The sequence below is a fragment of the Lissotriton vulgaris genome, chromosome 1_1 (assembly GCF_964263255.1).
Source record: "Lissotriton vulgaris chromosome 1_1, aLisVul1.2, whole genome shotgun sequence".
Taxonomy (NCBI): Eukaryota; Metazoa; Chordata; class Amphibia; order Caudata; family Salamandridae; genus Lissotriton; species Lissotriton vulgaris.
In genome coordinates, this window is record NC_141685.1 from 718,464,258 (window position 1) to 718,480,065 (window position 15,808).

The following is a 15,808-nucleotide window of genomic DNA, read 5'->3' on the forward strand; positions in this document are numbered from 1 at the left end:
ACCAAACCTATTAGTCCGGTTTTAAAAATCTATAACGCAAAGGTTGGAGCGGCAGTCCTCTATGGGGCAGAACTCTGGGGGCCTAGTAATCTTACAAAGTTGACGGTAGCACAAAACAAATTTCTCCGCAATATTACTGGCTTACCAATGTCAACCCCTTTGCTACCTCTACACTATGATCTGGGATTCTATAGCTTTGAGGACATGGCCAGGTACAGATCAGTCGCCTACTGAAGGGGGTTATGGGTAACCCCAGAACTCTCCCAGTACGCCCAAGGCTTCCTTGAGGTTAGAACCTTGGACACAAGTCACAAAAAAGTATGGATGAGAGAGGTAAAAACAATCTACAGGGCTATGGGATTATCTCAATTGTGGGATGACCCTGTAAGTAATGTTTTCCCACCCAAAAAAATACTTCGAGATCTGTATTGGAGCATGATTGAGGCTAAGTGCTTTGGAAGCCGTATTGATCGATCTTTTACTAATGACTTCCTAGAACTCAAGCATGTACCGGCCCTAGAACCCTATTGGGATTGGATTACCGTCCCAGGGGACCAGAAGAAGTATCATCAATTGAGGGTGGGGACACTACCACTAAATGCCCTAACTGAAAAATGGTACAAGAACCAAACTTCAAGGTGCCCCTTTTGCTCTGATCATAAGGAAAATATCGGACATGTGCTGTTTGCTTGCCCTGAATATAGCGCCCCAGACTATCATGGCTAAAACCGATTTGCGCCCAGTTGGGCCTAAAATCTGCAAATGAGGCTGCTAGGATCCTAAGAACTGATACTTCCCAGCCTGTTGTTATAGCCATGTCAAAATTTCTCCACTGGATGTCGATAATTCGGGCTCGCAAAACGAGCCTGGAGTAATCCTAGGGCTAGCTATCATATGCTGCTATTCAAATTTGTACATTGTATTTAGTAAGTGACATACTATGCATACTGCACTAAGTAACTGATATATTTTGCACTGATGAATTTCGTTTTTATAACTGTTTTAATCTTTTTATATTTAAAAAAATGTGTAATTATGTAAATAGGATGAGCTAGGTTGATATATCTCTTTTTAGATTAAATTGAAATGACTCATTGTGGATCTTGTATTCTTGTGGGGTATGGGGGGTAATTGTAAAATGTCTTTTTGTGATTGAAAAATATCGAATAAAGACTACTTTTGATTTGATTTGAAAAGGAGGATTGTGCTGAAACACTACTTGAACAGTAATGTAAATATGAAAGAGAGGGGAAAAGGGTTCCTCGTAGGCACAACCGGCAGGCAGATGGGACACTGGATCCGTGGTGAAAGAGACGAGAGAGAGAAGAGCGAGGTTAAGAGTATTTTCGGAATGAGGCACCAATAACAAGAAACCTCGACAGACTGGAAGCCCTGGCATGTAGCACTGGCAGCAGCACCGGTGACATTTGACAGCCTGTTGAGACCGAGGCGGATGCTGGGATCGCAGTGGGTAGGGAGGGCCGTCACTGCGCACGCATGTAATGGAAGCGCAAACACCGAGAGAGCCAGAGCCCTAATGAGCAGTGTGGTCATGTGGGTTGGGTAGACGGTTAGCGAGGAGTAAGTGTGATGGTGTATAAACACTGATATGATTGCTGGATAAGCGCAAAGACCCTTGATGTGATGCAGTTACTAACCAGCTTTTGTCAAACCAATAGGAGGTAGAAAAAGATGAATATGAGGTGCCAGTCGCCAAGCCGGAAGTGCTGCCTCCCGCCTCCTGCAAGCACATTTCCTGTCCTCCGTACGGGTGCCTGCACATCTCCTGTCCTCCATACGCGTGTTTGCACATCTCCTGTCCTCTGTACATGTGCACATCTCCTGTCCTCCGCACCGTGCATGCACATCTCCTTTCCTCCATACGTGTGCGTGCACATCTCCTGTCCTGCTTCGGAAGAAATCCAACCACAGTAGATCTTGCCAAGTGAGCTGCGCATGCGCTGCATTGCAAGGCGATACCTAATAACCATTCACATTAATGACTGCCTCCTCCCATCTATGCTTCTGCCAGAGAAAAACAACTTACATTATCCAGTTATCTAAGGCACTTTATTAGCAATACAAGGGCATGTGAATGTGCCTGAAACTTCCCGCTCAGGTAGCTGGATACATAAACAATATGATTACAGCTCGGCAGTTCACAAGAACTCTTTTCAGGACAATCAACTGTAAACACACATCTCAATACGCTGCAAAGCATGCCCACAAACAGCCAATAAAAGGATCACACACTGACATATCATACCAGCCCTTCGGACACTGCCAGATTGCCCTGTAGGTTAGTGTGACCCTGACAAAGTAGGTGAAATGGTATGATATTGGATGTATCAAGCAGCTAGGATTTCTGTTAGATCACAGAGAAGAAGACCACAAACCGAGTTCAGAAAGATGTCATGGAATATAGTGGTGACTTGATACAAAATAATAGTGTTGCATTCTAAGTTTTAGTGTTCCTTTTTCACCCCTGAAACTACGATAGTTTACCAAATTATCATGTCTTCAACCCTTCAATTCTGGTTGACTTAGCTCTCTTTCTTTCTCCAGGGGCCCAGTACTACAATTACCCCAGAGATCACCGACTCCGTATGTGCCCAAGTTGGTTCATCAGTCCTGGGTTCATACAGCCCTCACTATACTGTTTAAAACTAAAATATCTGATATATATAGGCCTTCTTATTGTAAAATGGCCCAATATTAGGCTCAGGCAATAAATTCCGCTCCGCTGGTAGAGTTGGCGAAGTTTTGGCCTCTTGTACTTGGTCATTTTTGAGGGGTCATCCCTGAACTTTTTGCCTTCCTCCTAGCCTTTTTCCTGACATAGTGTTGGTGGTTTTAGGACTCTGGGCACTTTAGTACTGCTGTTCAGTGTAAAGTGCATGTGCTCTCCGCGGTAAACATGGTAAGATTGGTCTACAGCTGTTTGGCATATTTAATTTACCTGTCAGTCCCTTGTAAAGTGGTATCTCAGATACCCGGGGCCAGTAAATTAAATGCTACTGGTGGGCTTGCAGCGCTGATTACGCCACCCACCAAAGTAGCCTTTCAAACCTGTCTCAGAAGTCTGCCATTGCTGGACCTGTGCGAGCAGTGTTACTGCCGCTGTGATGTGGCACCTAAAGTGTGTGCCATGTCTGTGACCCCCGTTTTATTTCATGTCATTCACCCCTACGGTAGGCCCTAGCTAGCCCTATGAGCAGGGTGTATTGTAGGTAAAAGGTAGGACATGCACCTTAAGTGTGTGACATGTCCTAGTAGTGACAAACCGCCATTTTGTTTTCTCACTGCTGTGTGGCTGCCCTCCCATAGGAATGCTTTGGGGATTCCCTGATAAGTGATTCAGTGGTAATTCCTACGCAATAGTGTGCGCAGATTTATTATACCTATTTTAGAAGTGCCACTTCTAGAAGTTGGCATTTCTGTGTGCTATGTGTGTGCCTGTCTGATGTGTATTGCATGTCTGGCTTTGGAGTGATAGGGGCTGGTGAGGTGTGTGTGGCTCCAGGGAGGGCAGGGTGAATCAGCGCTTGGCTGAATGGGGGAGCTGTATTTGGAGTAGTGGGAGGAGTAGCCCCCAGACCCTGAATAGGTCTGTGCCTGCCTGGGTGAATGCTGGCTCCGCTCCCCTGTGGTGTGTCTGATCACCAAGCCAATACCTGACAAAGGGGACGAAGAGCCTTGTCAACAAAGTGCACCAAAACCCCCCAGACCAGCTCGGCCTGGTTCCCCAAAACCCTGTGCCAGGGCAGACAAAGAAAATGATGTATATATACTGGGGCTGTGACCCCATGAAAGTTACGCTTTCCTTATGCTTGGTAGTTGTTGTTGCTGGGGCTCAGGAGCAACCGCCATGAGGGACTGCCTCCCTGCTGGAGGGCCCTGTGTGCTGGCCTGCCTGGGCCCAGCTTTGCCCCTCTGCACTCAAGAGTTCTAGCGCCTCGTGAGCGCTAAACTTTTGGCTCTTGTCGTGCTGCTCCAGTAAAGGGGGAGCATTTTATGTTCGGCAGCGGCATCACACAGCATCAGAGGGGTGCGGGAGCACACCCTTTAATTTTGCATTATTGCCAGGGGGAGCATACCCTGCACTGTGGATGCATCTGCATCTTGGCAAGATGGCCGCCGGGTAGGAGCTCTAGGTAAGAGCTCCAAGTGCTGGAGATACCAATTTTGGTTTTTATCTCCGTTAGCACCCAGCTGCATCCCCACCATTCTGTGGAAAGCATCACGAAAGTAACTGGATTACAAGTAACTGGATTTAAAGCAACATTATCTTCCTTACCGGCCTGGCGGAGGACGAAACCTGCTGAGGATCCCCGACCTGCCTGGAGGCGGCACAACGCAGGAGAAGACCGAGTCACCCCCACCTTCCTCTTCGGACCCTGGGCTCCCCCTGGCTAGATGCGGAGCACGACACAGATGCTTGCTGCCTGGAGCCCGCTGCGGACGATGGGTGCACATTGTGGTTGCCCATGAATCATTGATTGCCTGCAGGACGAGCTGTGGCGGTGCACCGGAGGTGTCCGACCCGCCTGCAAACACCACCGCTTGCGCCGAGCATAGTAGAAGTGGACACACCAGCGGTTTGGCCATCAGAGGCGTCCGGTACGCCTGGGGGCACCACCACCGGCACCACCTGCAGGGGTTGGATTGCTGCTACTGCGGGCCGGGAGATATCGGCGGAGTCTGGAAGGATGGAAGACACAGGAAGCGGAAGGCGAGCGGAGGCGTGATGCACCGCAACAGGAGCAGCAGCCGACCGAGTGGACCCCTGAGGCGGGCGTGATCCGGAGGAACGGCGATGCACAACAGGAGCCTGCCCCGCCTGCGACAGGAGCCGGAGGCGTTCGGAGGTGGGGCGCCACCGCCCAGGGAGCGGCAGGAGTGGAGCCTTGAGGCGGGAGGGATCCGGGGGGACAACGGACAACGGAAGACTGAGCCTGCCCCATCTGAGCCGGAACTGAGGTGAGGGGGTGAACGGAGGGGTTGTGCCACCGCCCAGGGAGCGACAGGAGTGGAGCCTTGAGGCGGGAGGGATCCGGGGGGACAACGGGAACTGAGGTGAACGGAGGGGTTGCGCCGCCGTCCAGCGGAGATGCATGAGGCCTGAGCTGGACGGGAAAACACACGGCATCACGGTATCAGGGGAACTACAGGAAATACTGGAGAGGGGGAACAGGCAATCGGGAATGATAAAACAACATCTATTGAGACGGAAGGGGCTGCAGCTTAGCTGCTCCGGCCGTGCACGTACATCAACCTGCTAGTAGGCGTTACACACTGTTGCTGTGTTTCTGACTAGATCTCCGATAAATGCATCACTTTGCACCACGCTGCTAGCAACATCAAAGTACTGGCTGAGCAGAATCTACATGAAGGTATTTATCTACCCCGCTCGCTTGTACACATTTCTTTTGTTCAAAATGGCTGGGGCCATAAAACTGTAGCAATAAATCCCCTCCTGTACCTTCGATGCCCACGAGGCTCCCCGGCTTGACTCCTCCACACAAGACCACCAAAATAGAGATAAGACTCCCTCCCAGCAAGATAGGAGCTGGGCTTGCTCTAATAGAAACTGAATCTGCCCTTCCCTGTTCCTAAAGCAACAGCAACTAACAGAGGACTATCGTATCTATCTCCCCTATTTTGGCGGCCATTTTAGACTGGTCTCTCTCTCTCTTTGGCGGCCATCATGGACTAGTCTTTTTCAATATATGACCATACCCTAAGAACTGGCCTCTTTAGAATAATCTCAACTACCGAGTGTCTGCCTTTTATTGCAGTACTATACTTCTACTTGTATTTAATGCACCAATCTCTACCTCATATACTTCTGGCTGCTCACTAGTGTCATTTTTGACTCATGTTGCTTTTTGTTTGCACCTGCATTTTGGTTCGGTATATCATTAGTATTATACTTCTATTTGTATACTGTACATTTTTATAAGTTGCATCCATTTCACTTTTTATTCTTGTATTGCACTGATCGCTACCTCATATATTTATGTACATTTTTTGTAAGCTGCACCCATTTCACTTCTTATTCCTGGATTGCACCTCATATATTTTTGTTCATTTTTTGTAAGCTGCACCCATTTCACTTTTTATTCCTAGACTACACCAATTGCTACCTCTCATATTTTGGTTATGTTGGTTGCTCACTAGTGTCACTGTTGTTCCATGTAATTTACTGTTTGTATTTGTTTTTTGCACATGTGTATCACTATAGTTCATCCTCCCATACCCACCTAAACCGCCATCCCAACATGGATCCCATTGGCAAGCACACATATAAAATCAACTATCCATCCACACTCACCAAAAAAGCCCCTAAACGCTTTAAACACAACTTCTTGAGGTCCCACCCTGAAACTGCCTTTGCCGACACCTACTTCTCACCGGTCAATGGATCCCTGAACACCGATATCATCTTCCACACCACACTTAGAGCTCAATGGAGAAAAGCGTTCCTCACCCTACTCACCGTCTCCACCACCAGGAAATCCGCTCACAGCCTAACTCTCTCCATCACACCATCCCAACTCTTCCCAGGCAGAGCCACCATCACTATCTACAATAACGGGATTGTCCTATCTCAATCCACAGACAGGAACCTGGAGCTACTAGACAACCTGTTCCCCACTTTCAAAGAGCACCTCTCCAATTCGCTGACCAACACTCATATCTCCTTCAGTCCTACCACCCCTGACCTCACAGCTCCCACCACCCACAACCCTCCTAACCTAGTTCAGCACCAGGTAGCTACTACACGCTCCTCAATCAGACACACACCTACCACCCCTGACTTCTCAGCTCCCACCCACAACCCCTCTATCCCAGTTCAGCACCAGGTAGCTACCACACACGCCTCAAACACAGACACAGATCTCTCCCCCTCATACACCACTCGCACCCCAACCCCTCCTACCAACCCTTGGACCTCCACGCATACCATTAACACTCCTCTCACACCTGACAGCACAGTTGACATTAACACTCCTCTCACCCCTGACATAACAGCTCCCACCCACAACACATCTAACCTAGCTCGGCACCAGAACGACATGCACAACGACAAATCCCACCCTTTATCCCCCCCCATTCTCAGTCCCCATTACCCTCTAACTAACTACGCAGATCACACCTCCTCTCTTAATTTAACTCCCCCTCCCCACAACAGGACCATCTCCAATCCCATTTCCCCCCCACTCTCAGCCCCCATTACCCTTCCTGCACCCCCACCACTACTATCAGACACCCATCCTCCACTTTGACCTCTCCGCCTACCAAAAATGCCCTCACTCATACCACCAACCTCCTCCCTACCTCATCCACACCCCTCCCGCCCAAAAGCTCTCCGCCTACCAACAATGCCCTCACTCATACCACCAACCTCCTCCCTACCTCATCCACACCCCTCCCGCCCAAAACCTCTCTCCTCCCCAACACCATCCCGTACACTAACACAACGCAGCACTGCACGAACACTAGCCCACTCCCCCACCTGCACGCTAATTACCTGGTCAGTCATTCACCTCTGTCTGCCACCCCCACCTCCACCACCTACCCCACGTTGGACAAGATCATGGCCACCCTCATCCAGATCATAGAAGACATGCACATCATCAAAGAACTACTCTCCACACACCCCATACACCCCTCACCCACCCCCACCTCCCCTCCCAACTTGTCCCCTACCCTTCCGCTTGACACCCTCACTCAACACTCCCCACACCGGGCGTCAATCCCTGCTCACAATCGCAACAACCGCCCTCGTCGCCCTCGTCGCCCCTGCAACCCCTCACCCAACTACACCTCCCCTCCCAACATGTCCCCCACCCTTCCGATTGACTCTCTCACTCAACACTCCCCACATTGGACTTCAATCCCTGATCGCAATCGCAACAACCGCCCTCGTCGCACCTGCAACCCTACTTCGGACCTTGACACACTCACCCTCCTCCGCTCCTACGACCCAGCCCCCCAAAATCACACATCCACCTCACACGTCACCATTCCCACGATATACTCAAATCCCCTTAGACCCCCCACACTAAACAGCAGATTCTCCATCCCCAATAACCTTAGAAAAGTCCCTCTCTCTCTAGAACCCTCTACCACCCTCAACACACCCCGTCTCAAATGCACTCTCCTCAACTGCAGATCGGCCTCGAAACATTCCGCCGCCATTGCTGATCTCATCCTAACGCTGGACCTTGACCTAATCATCCTGACTGAAACCTGGCTAACTAAATCTTCGTCACCTATAATGGACATTCTGGTTCCTCCCAACTACCACATCATCAGGCTTGACAGATCAGGCAAAATAGGTGGTGGAATCGCATGCATCTACAGGAACAACCTCTCTGTTCTGAAAGTCAATTCCACCTCCCTACCACCCCCAACATCCTGTGAATACATCTGCCTCGACATTATTAGTGAGGGCAAACCGATATGCTCTCTTCACAGCATTTACCACCCACCCAGGGACAACGTCACCTTTCCTCAACAAATCATGGATATGATCTCAACCAATTCCGGACGGCAGCTCACCAAAATATACCTTGGCGACTTCAACCTTCACTGGAACGATCGCAATGACGCGGTGGTAAATAGTCTTAAAAATTTCCTCGATGCCCTTGACCTCACCCAAATATGCCACAGCCCGACCCACGAGAAAGGCTCTATCCTCGACCTTATCATCTCCAAAGAGGTCTCTATCCAACTCGAGTCCATACAACCCTGTGACTGGTCAGATCATCATATTGTCATATTCTTCATCAATGAAAAAGTTAAACTTAACCCGGTTCAATCCTCCAAGCCCAAAGCCTGGAAAAGAGACATGAAAAAACTCAACCCAAGCTCTCTGCCTCATAACAGATGCAATCTCCTACTCCCACCGACCGGCGCTACGGACGTTCAATCCCTGACTGACCACTATCTCAACGCTATGACCTCAATAATTAATGAGGCTGCACGGGAGGCGTGGCAAAGATGGCGGTGTGAGCGGACGTGCTTTGTCGAGCTCCCGCCGCCGGCCGCCGTTTACCAGCATTTTTTCAGCATTCGTCCCGGCCCGAGCGCTTCCCTAGCGGGCCCGACGCCGGCACTACTGTGGTGGGGAACCGGGGAGCGGCATCGCCGGCTCCTGGCGCGTGATCCCCGCCGACCCTGCCCGGAGTTGTGGCGGCCACAGCGGCGTGTGGAGAGCGGTGCAGCGGAAGCGAGGCCGTGGTGGGCGGAGTCCGGACACCGCCTCAGGAGCACCTGGACCTGGCAGCTACGGCGACGGCAGGCCCGACCCGCGCTGCGGAGCGCGAGGCCCCCCGTGATCCCAGGTCGGGGGCTTCTGCGGGCTTGCCGCATCATCTCGCCACCCTGGCGGCTCGGCTCTGATAGCCGCGGACAGCACCGGCGCCTGCTGGGGGGGCGTGTGGAAGAGCCCGGCAGGCGCCCTGAGAGCGGAGGTGAGGAGCGGGGGTGGACGGGCGGCCCCCCAGCGCCCAGTGAGCCTACCTCTGGGGAGCGGAGACCGCCGGGGGACAGCGGTGTTCACACAGACCCCCTTCACAAGCTGGAGGTTGGAGGCCCCCCCTGCGAGCACCACAACGAGCCTTGGTTGGGCCTAGTCTCGTGTCCTTCCCTCACCGCTGGCTCCCGCCTGCAGCACTGCCCCTGCTCTGACTGATTCCTTGGCGGGCGCCGCCTCCGGTGCACTCCGCGCCGACAACTGCAGCGACGGCAGGCCCGACCCGCGCTGCGATGCGCGAGGGCCCTTGAGATCACTGGCCTGCCGCACCTCCTCGCCCCTTTGGCAGCGCAGCCCTGAAGGCCGCGGGCGCCATTTTGGACCGCAACACGCCCTGCCCGGGCCCAGCCTTGCGCCCCCCCCATTACTGGCTCCGGCGGCTCTGCCCCATCACACCGCGTCCACCGAGTGCTGCCAGCGGAGGGCAGCGGCGACGCTGCGGTTTGAGTGACGACTGCTGGCTGGGGGGCACAGTGGGACGCAGCCACTTGGTCTCGGACCGGGGAGGCCTCCCGCTCTGATAGTCTCACCGGTGACCGCCCGAGTCCCCTGGGAACAGCTTGCCGCCTTACGTCTGAACCTCGCCCACGCACTACACCCTCACACAGCACAGGGGGCGCCGGACGGCCCGCTCCCTTGACCCTGTGGGGCGGTACACCCTCGGGGCCCTGAGGCCCGCGAGCAGCTGACATTGGTGGCGGTAGGCCGGCGCGCCGGAGGAGCTCCGGGAGGGGCATGTCCGGCGGGAGGCTCCGGAAGGACCGCACCATAAAGGACCTCTTCACCCCTAACGCAATGGAGAAACGGACTGACCCCACGACGTCCAGCCACCGGGGGTACACGGAGAAGAAAGCGGTGGCCACACCGCCCTCTGCACGACCGGAACCCGAGGGCCCCGTCACACGGTCTTTCCTGGAGTCCCTGTTCACCGGTCTGAGGGAGGACATCCACGCCTTAAAGAAGGAGCTCCAGGATGAAATTAAGGAGGTCCGCTGTGACACTGACGCCTTTGGGGAGAGAGTAGCGGACCTGGAGACAAAATGCGACGCACGGGATACCGAAATGGAGGCCCTGCGGCAGGAGCTAGCCCGCATACATGATCAGCAGGTGGATCTCCAGACACATGCCGAAGACCTGGAGAACCGCTCTCGGCGGCATAACATTAGGATCAGGGGAGTGAGACTGTCACCAGACACGGAGGATCTTTTTAAGTTCACGCAGGGCCTCTTCAACCACGTTATGGGCCGGCCGCCGGAAACCCCCTTGCGACTGGACAGAGCCCACCGGACGGGTCCGCCTAGAGCCAACGCAGCCCACCCGGCGGACATCCTGGTCTGTGTGCAAGACTTCAGAACGAAAGAGGAGATCCTTGCCAAGGTGCACCAGTTGGCGCCGATCACCTATGGGGACCACTCCCCGACTCTGTACCAAGATTTGGCCACGATCACCCTGGAGAAGAGGCACATCTTTCGACCAGTTACGACAGAACTGAGAAAGCGCAATATCTCTTATAGCTGGGGTCATCCCTTCCGTCTGGTGTTTCGGCTTGGCAATATACTTCACCAGCCGCGTTCCCTCAGGGCCGCCTGCCGCCTGCTGGGCCTTTAGGAACCGGCGGTCGACGAGGGACCCACGGGAGAGGGTGCCTCCAGCGAGGAGACCCCGGGGCGATGGCAGCAACAGCGGCGCCGGCGCAGGCCGAGACGCCCCGCAGCTACGGAGATAGAGGAGGGACAGCGGGCCGCGGTGGAGACCGTGGCGCAGGGCCTGGTACAATCGGACAATGGCTGACCGCTGAAAGGACGGCGCGCTGGCCCTGAAGAGCAAGGTAGGGCCGGGCCTGACTGGGCCGTCGGCGGGGGCGGTGGCTGAGTGCTTCCCGACCTTCCCTGATGGAGGCACTAACTCCTCACCTACAGTGGTGGACAAGGGGTGGGCCGACCCGCTCGCACTGTCACCACTGCCTCCATTCTACGAACTCACTTTACCACAGGTCCAGTGGCTTCTTAACTGGACTTGGGACTATGTTGGACCGAGTTTCTTTCACAGTTGGGGAGAGGGATGGGGGGGTGGGGAAAGGAGGGGGTGTTGTGCATGATGGGGCTGGAAGGGAGTTGGTTGGGGGGTGGGAGGGGGGAGGGCACTCTCCTTGTCCAGGGACTTTGGGCTCTTTCATAGGGGCCATGAGCTGGATGTGCATTGAACGAGGGGCTGCCCCACATCATGCTGCCACACCGCAAACGCCGGCCGCAGCTTCCCACTCACTACGCCCACCATGACACGCCCATTGCGAATACTTTCCCTTAATGTGCGAGGCCTCAACAGCCCGGTCAAATGCTGGGCGGTCTTGTCCTTCCTAGACCACTCGAAAGCCGACATCTGCCTCCTGCAGGAGACACACCTGGTGTCCAAAGACCACCACAGGCTGAAGTCACGCTCCTTCCCGTGGCAGTTCTTCTCCTCCACCCAGAAGAAGGCTGCTGGGGTGGCTATACTGGTTGCCAGGTCTTTCCAGGGGCGGGTCATGCAGAGGGAGGCCGAGATCAAAGGGCGGCTCCTCCTCCACAGCTTTCAGGTGGCGGGTCAGACATTATTAGTGGGCTCGGTTTACGCACCGAACGAAGGTCAGGAAAGGTTCCTTCTCATAGCATTGGAGGCTGCCACGGCCACTACACACCCACACTTACTACTTGGGGGGGACCTAAACCTGGTGTTCCACAACACAGCAGACCGCACAGGCCAGAGGGTTGGACAGGTAGGGGCGCTCTCAGCGACGGGACATGCACACCTCTCTTACCTGGCCATCACTGACTTATGGCGACACTTCCACCCACACATGGTGGCTTACACCTAGTACTCGGCGGCCCATAAGACCTATGCGAGACTGGACTATTTCTTGTGTTCTTCACAGCTGACGGCGCAAGCTGAGGACATAAAGATACTCCCGGCCTCATTGTCCGACCACTCGCCGGTGGTAGCGACCTTCCGGATAGCGCCCACGCCGGCCCCGCAGCGTCACTGGCGGCTTCGAGATGGACTCTTACTAAATCCCGCCACGCAGGACAGGCTCAAGGCCGCACTCGCGCAATTCTTGGCCCACAATGCCAACGACGACACGACCAAGGCCACTCAGTGGGCGGCGCTCGAAACAGTCCTGCGGGGCGAGATCATCTCCATCGCCGCCGCCGATAACAAGGACAGAGCACTGAAAAGGGCAGAACTCACTCAGCGAGTGGCTGAATTGGAGCAAATGCACCAACGCACCGGGGCCGCGCGGGCATGCCGCCAGTTGTGCACAGAGCTCGCAGCGCTGGACCAGGATGTGGCCGAATACGCCGCCATCTGTCTCAAGCACGTGCATTACACCGGGGGTGACCGCTGCAGGAAGCTCTTAGCGAGCAGACTGCGGGCGCAGGAGCAGAGACGCCACGTACGCGCCCTCAACTCCACACTCGGGACGCAGGTCACGAAAGACACAGCTATAGCAGCGGCTTTCGGCAAATTCTACGCCGGCCTCTATGACGTGGATTACCTTGATCCGAAAGCGGGCCTGGACTACTTGCACGCCGCGACGCTCCCCACCCTCACCCAAGCGCAGGCGGAATTCCTAGACTGGCCCATTGGCCTGGAGGAGGTCATATCGGCAATTTCTCGCCTTAAAGTGGGGAAGTCACCGGGGCCGGATGGCTACACAGCGGCCTTCTATAAAACATTCTGCCCACAGGTTGCCCCTATTCTCCGTGACCTATTTAACACCTTTGATCGACCCGGTGCCATTCCCCCTGACCTGCTCGAGGCGGCCATATCGGTAATCCCTAAAGCCGGCCGTGACCCGGCGGACTGTGGCTCTTACCGGCCCATTTCCTTGCTGAACGTGGATCTGAAACTTTAGACCGGCATCCTCGCGAGTCGCCTGGCGCCGTACATGCAGCAACTGGTCGACCCTGACCAGTCAGGATTCATCCCCCAAAGGCAGACTAGCGACAATACTCGGCGAGTCCTCCACCTCATCGAGGCTGGCTCGCGTACGAGACCGGGTTGCATGCTCCTCACCATCGACGCAGAAAAAGCGTTCGACAGGGTGCATTGGCCTTATCTTGAACAGGTGTTGCAGCACTTCGGATTTGGGGAGACCCTCCGCCACCGCATATTCAACTGCTACCGGCGTCCCAATGCAGCGGTGCGGGTTAGCGGCCATACCTCCCCGAGATTCGAAATTGGCAGAGGCACTCGGCAGGGCTGCCCGCTCTCTCCCCTCCTGTTCGCCCTCTATATGGAGCCGATGGCGCAGAGAGTGCGACAACACGACCGCATCTCTGGTATCCGCTTTGGTGGTGACACTCACAAAATTAGTTTATATGCGGATGACGTACTGCTGTCCCTCACTGACCCGATGCAATCTGTGCGAGCGCTCTTTGTGGAACTCCACGCCTTCGCACAGGCCTCGGGCTTTAAAATCAATGAGGCGAAATCGGAGGCCCTGAATATATCGCTATCCCCCGACATCCTGGCAGAGGTCAAAGCGGAGTTTAAGGTACAGTGGTCACCCACCTCGGTCTCCTATCTAGGGGTCCACTTGGCACCTACGGTGCGGGCCACCGCGGAGGCCAACTACGCGACCCTGACGAAGAAGGTCCGTGATCAATTGCGGCGTTGGAAGCCGCTCACGCTGTCATGGTTCGGCCGGATCGCGGGGGTTAAGATGACATTGCTCCCGCAGATTTTGTGCCTGTTCCAAACGCTCCCCCTGCGGCCACCGCGCGAGTGGCTAAAGAACACCAAATCGGACTTATCGCGGTTTATCTGGAACGGTCGACGCCCGCGTTTCAAACATACTATTGCGACCCTGCCGCCGGAGCACGGGGGAGTGGGGATACCCGACCTCGCGCTATACTTCCAGGCGGCACAACTGCGCGCGCTGGTAGAGTGGCATCAACTAGAGTCGGGCAAGCACTGGCTCTTTCAGGACTAGGCAGTAGCCGGTCGCCCACTGCAGGGAGTTCCATTCCTCCCACGGCGCCACAGACCTCCCAACTTGTACGCCTCGGACATCACAAGCACTGTCCTTGGAGTCTGGGACAAGGTGGCCGTGACGAAGGGGTTGACTTCCTTTCCATCGCCGATGACACCGATTTTCGATAACCCAGACTTCACGCCGGGACTAGACGCACGGGCATTTGCGGCTTGGCGGGCGACCCCCTGCAGGGATGTGGGCCACATGTTTGACCTCAAGGGTATACTTCCATTCCACCAGGTGAAGCAGGACTATGGTGTCGCCGAGGCGGACCGCTTGCCATACCTGCAGGTACGGCACTGGGTCCTTCACCCTTCCATCTTGCCAGGCGCCCAATGACATCTCACACACTATGAGAAGTGGCTGTTGACCCGCACATCAGACAAGAAATTAATTTCAGATCTCTATCAACAGTTGCTCCTCACTAACACCTACACATACAATGCGGGTAGGTTCAGATGGGAGAGGGACTTGGGGCGCCAACTCACAGGGAAGGAATGGGAGGGTGTCTACTACAGGGCCAGAAACTCAGCCCACCACGCCGGTCTCACTGAGACGATGACCAAAATTGCCACATATTGGTATCATACCCCCGAGAGGCTGCACCAGTGGGACCCCCGGGTGAACGATCGCTGCTGGCGGGGATGTGGGGAGCTGGGGACTCTGAAGCATTTGCTATGGGGCTGTGACAAGCTCCGCCCGTACTGGACCCCCATTCTGGACTTAATTGACTCCCACCTAGATACACAGCTACCCCGTTTCCCAGCCTACATCATACTAGGCCTGTCTAACGCCCTTATGTACCCCCTGAAATCCTGGAGGGGAAGACTGATCGCACTGGCATTGGGGGCGGCGGTACAGAACATTGTGGCTCATTGGAGGGCGGCCCAGGCTCCACTGCAGCTGGGCTGGCTACATAGGCTATTGGCGATCCTGGGCATGGAGAGGCTCTCACTGACCGCGGCGTGGAGGGGGTCAGACTTTGCAGCTTTATGGCAACCCTTCCTCTCCCTGTTGACCGGGGAATTCCGGGAGGTGAATTGCCCCCGGTATCTGCGGCTGCTACGCCTCGCGGATACCCCACCACCGGAGCCTAAGACACGCACACACAAATGCAAGGGCCCGGCGAGGGTGGCTCCGATTGGCTCGTAGATGAGGCAGCGCTGGCGTGTCACCCTGTGCTTGACCATTGGACAAGGAAAGGGGGGGGGGTGGGAGGGGGGGGGGCCGGGGTTAGTTTTGTTTCGTGT